Source organism: Oncorhynchus kisutch, linkage group LG16 (assembly GCF_002021735.2).
Source record: "Oncorhynchus kisutch isolate 150728-3 linkage group LG16, Okis_V2, whole genome shotgun sequence".
NCBI classification, from domain to species: Eukaryota; Metazoa; Chordata; class Actinopteri; order Salmoniformes; family Salmonidae; genus Oncorhynchus; species Oncorhynchus kisutch.
The window spans coordinates 9975996-9980604 of record NC_034189.2 but is presented as its reverse complement, the minus strand read 5'-3'; the positions used below and the strand labels follow the sequence as shown (position 1 = coordinate 9980604).

At 43.0% G+C, this 4609-nt stretch overlaps 1 long non-coding RNA gene across 1 annotated transcript in view; it reads right to left on the bottom strand.

The window, feature by feature from the left end:
* Positions 1 to 4257: 4257 nt before the first annotated feature.
* Positions 4258 to 4609, bottom strand: part of LOC116353945 (uncharacterized) — a 7051-nt gene continuing 6699 nt past the window's right edge. Inside the window, exon 3 of the long non-coding RNA XR_004203352.1 lies at positions 4258 to 4609. This exon is cut by the window's right edge and continues 1563 nt beyond it. This is a non-coding gene — a long non-coding RNA (uncharacterized LOC116353945).

Sequence of the window (4609 nt, the reverse complement as noted above, 5' to 3'; positions counted from 1 at the left end):
CTACAGGAAGGTATCACTCCATAGAACAGGGTTGGAGTTCAAACCTACAGGAAGGTATCACTCCATGGAACAGGGTTGGAGTTAAAACCTACAGGAAGGTATCACTCCATGGAACAGGGTTGGAGTTAAAACCTACAGGAAGATATCTCTCCGGGAACAGAGTTGGAGTTAAAACCTACAGGAAGATATCTCTCCAGGAACAGGGTTGGAGTTAAAACCTACAGGAAGATATCTCTCCGGGAACAGAGTTGGAGTTAAAACCTACAGGAGGGTATCTCTCCAGGAACAGGGTTGGAGAGTACACTCTTAGAATAAATGGTTCCAAAAGGGTTCTTTGACTCTTTTTGGTTCCAGGAAGAATCCATTTGGGTTCCATGTAGAGCCCTGTGTGGAAAGGGTTCTACGTGGAATACAAAAAGGGTTCTACCTGGAACCAAAATGTTGTTTTTTCCCAAAGGGTTCTCCTATGGGGACAGCTGATGAGCCCTTTTAGGTTGTAGATAGCACCTTTTTCTCTTAGAGTGTACATAGAATAAGACAAGACAAAGATCAAATACATTGACGCGGAGGTATATGACTTAAAATAGTAGCCTCCTACAACAAGCGTAAACAGAATAGACCTTGACGAGGAGGTAGGACTATACAACCCACCTTTGAGTAGCGGCAGCGGCGTCAGCTCGACCTGGGAGCTCTGGTAGCGGAACTGGGACGAGGAGTGGGAGCGCCTCTGCCGGGCTCTGCGCATCGACCGCCGGGGAAACCCATCCACCTTCTCCGCTGATGGGACCGAGAACCCGGTGGTCGGGGAGGAAGGGCTGGTCGGGGGTAGTTTAGTCGTCTCCATCGTTGCCGTGCCGTGTTAGCGAGCGGCCCGGTGTGTGTGTCAAGTGTGTGTGTGTGTGTGTGTGTGTGTGTGACCAGATGCACCGATGATATGATAGTGAAGGAGAGGTGTACAGGATGGAGGCGAAAAACTGTTTTTTAAAACCTCTTATAGAGCCAATACGTAATTATTTTTTAAAATCAAAATGGGTCATCTGGGAATAGAACATAGTGAGGAATTAGATGAAGGAGGGAGGAAGGAGGGAGGGAGGAGGGAGGGATAGAGACGGAGTGCTGCAGTCCAGAGATGGATGGATGGAAGATTAGAGGACAGGAGGGTAAATAAATAGTCTGTGTGTGTGTGTGTGTGTTCTGCTGTTGCTTGAAGTTCAATTCGTTTCGCACCTTGTGACTGCCTGCCTGCTGCCTATACCGTCTCAATACAGCCGAGGGAGGAAAAAAACGTTGCTCCAGTCGTTTTTGAAATAACGAAACATATTTTTACACAAAGACAAACGCATTGATCTAACGGAAATGATCCATGTATCTACTGACGGACAGGAAGAAGCACGTGGATTATTTCGGTTACAACTGTGAGGGTTGCTTTGCCGTATTGGCGTCATCAGCCTGTCATCGGCCTAAATTTGGTATTTATTTATATATTTCTGTCATGGATATAGCCTAGCCTATAGCCTATGGATCCTTACATAAAGCACATCACACCGATAAAACAGAACTACCAGAGCACCGGTTATTGGAATTATTCCATTCAAGAAAACGTCAACAACATGAATCCATAAAATCAGTCGTTTGATTGGTCCGTCCACATCAATGAATAATAAATCATTAATTGATTAGGTCATACCAGACTCATATCATAAAATCGTCGATCTGATTCCGCTTCGATAACGCATCACTGTTCCCCGGTTCGGTGAACGGTTCCGATATTCGGTAACCCGCCTGGCCCTGCCGTTTCAGACCGAACAGGGCTCCGCGCAGGGCGGGGATGGAGATGGGGTGCTCGAACGTGCCGACATGTGCGGTTCTTCAGGTAGGCCGCTGCAACACCGAATCCCTGCTCACCGTTAAAAACACCTCCAAAACAGTCGCAGTGCCGGTTGGTCACAGATACGTTAGGTATATTCCCGTTATTTTCTGTCTGCAAGTCGCGTCTCCTCTCTCCTTGATTCGGTAAGGGAAGCGGTTTCTCTCTCTCCCCTCCCTGCTGTATCCTCGTCTCTCTTCTGTCTCAGCTGCACTTAGGTGGTGCAAGGAGAGAGAGACACACTGCGGATGACGCTCTTCTCGCCACAGCGAATTATTTAATTATTTCACTTATATTTATGTAGACTTACCCCTTGTTTTTACGCGATGGACGGACGGTGGCGCGCTTGTCTTGGGCTAGTCGGGGGATGCGTTAAGACACGACGGGCGCACATGCTCTTTCACTCCCCCATCTTTAAAATGTAACAAAAAAAAGAAACGAAAAAGAGCAGCGCTTATCCTTTTATCTCCTTCTGTTCCTCTAGCTGAGATACACCCACCGATTGTTCCCCGCGGTCTGTTTTTCCTCCCTTCCTTCCCTCGCCTCTGCGCGTGTTTACCGTGTCTCACAGACGAGGTAAACACTTTCGGCTATTGATTCTTGCCTCGCTCACGCTCTCGTGCCTGGTGTCCACAGGCGCTTTGTTTGTGAAGGAATCATCTGTATCAACCCGGTTAGTAGCCGTTACCAGTGCTCGGTGTCTCTCCAGTGGTGTGGTAATGTTTCCTCTCTCTCTCTGTCTATCAATTCATTTCAATTCAAGGGGCTTTATTGGCATGGGAAACATATGTTTACATTGCCAAAGCAAGTGAAATAGGTAATAAACGAAAAGTAAAATAAACAGTACAACATAAACAGTTTAACATTACACTCAAAAAGTTCCAAAAGAATAGAAGACATTTCAAAGATCCTATTATGTCTTTATACAGTGTTGTAACTATGTGCAAATAGTTAAAGTATAAAAGGGAAAATAAATTAAACATAAATATGGGTTGTATGGTGATTCGGCTTCACTGGTTGCCCTTTTCTTGTGGTAGTTTCCACCTCATTCATAGTGGGGAAAGTCTGTACATAGTCAAAGCTTTCCTTAAGTTTGGGTCAGTCACATTGGACAGGTATTCTGCCACTGTGTACTCTCTGTTTAGGGCCAAATAGCATTCTATTGCTGTTTTTTTGTTAATTCTTTCTAATGTGTCAAAGTAATTATCTTTTTGTTTTCTCATGATTTGGTTGGATCTAATTGTGCTGCTGTCCTGGGGCTCTGTGGGGTGTGTTTGTGTTGTGAACAGAGCCCCAGGACCAGCTTGCCTTAAGGGACTCTTCTCCAGGTTCATCTCTCTGTAGGTGATGGCTTTGTTATGGAAGGTTTGGGAATCGCTTCCTTTTAGGTGGTTGTAGAATTGAACGGCTCTTTTCTGGATTTTGATAATTAGTGGGTATCGGCCTAATTCTGCTCTGCCATGCATTATTTGGTGTTTCACATTGTACACGGGGGATATTTTTGCAGAATTTTGCATGCAGAGTCTCAATTTGGTGTTTGTCCCATTTTGTGAATACTTGGTTGGTGAGCGGACCCCAGACCTCACAACCATAAAGGACAATGGGTTCTATAACTGATTCAAGTATTTTTTAGCCAGATCCTAATTGGTATGTCAAATGTTATGTTCCTTTTGATGGCATAGAAGGGCCCTTCTTGCCTTTAAAAACGAGTTTTAATGACTCCAACTTAAGTGTATGTAACCTCCTGCTTTAACTGTATATATAAAAACAATGGGTGCAATATTGAAGATGTCCATGTTCATCCCCATACTCTTTTCATTTGTGTTCATTTTCTGAAAATAGCTGTGCAGCAACGCCCCCCCATCCAAACTGCCAGAGCTTGAGAGGATCTGCTGAGAACAATGGGAGAAACTCCTTAAATACAGGTGTGCCAAGCTTGTAGCGTCATACCCAGGAAGACTCCAGGCTGTAATCGCTGCCAAAGGTGCTTCAACAAAGTACTGAGTAAATGGTCCGAATGCCTATGTAAATGTGATATTTCAGTTTTTTTTATTTTTAAATTTGTAATACATTTGAAAACAATTTCTAAAAAACCTCTTTTTGCTTTGTCATTATAGGGTATTGGATGTCATTATGGGGTATTGGATGTCATTATGGGGTATTGTGATGTCATTATAGGGTATTGTGATGTCATTATGGGGTATTGTGATGTCATATGGGGTAATTGTGATGTCATTATAGGTATTGTGATGTCATTATGGGGTATTGTGATGTCATTATGTGGTATTGTGTGTAGATTGATGAGGAAAAAATACAATTTAAGAATAAGGCTGTAACATAACAAAATGTGGAGAAGGTCAAGGGGGTCTGAATACTTTCTGAAGGCACTACCCAAGATGCATCTGTTCTGGCGGCGGCCCCAACGTCTCATTAAGACACTTTATGTTGGAGTTTCCATTATTTTGGCAGTTACCTGTATATCCTGTGTTTAAACCTAAATCTGGGATATTTTGAATATAAGACGTAGTTTATATTGTACGAGATGTGGTTTTCCAAATATAGTCATATGATATTCGTTTTGTCTATAGCCTGTTCAATACATTTGCAGCTTTTTACAATGAATTAAAATCACACTTAAAAAGGTTTGAAAGTCATTGAATTGTTGATTTTATGCACAAATAAATTAACTCAATATGTGAGGTTCTAACGAAGAGTTAAAAAGATTATTACAATCAATCAATC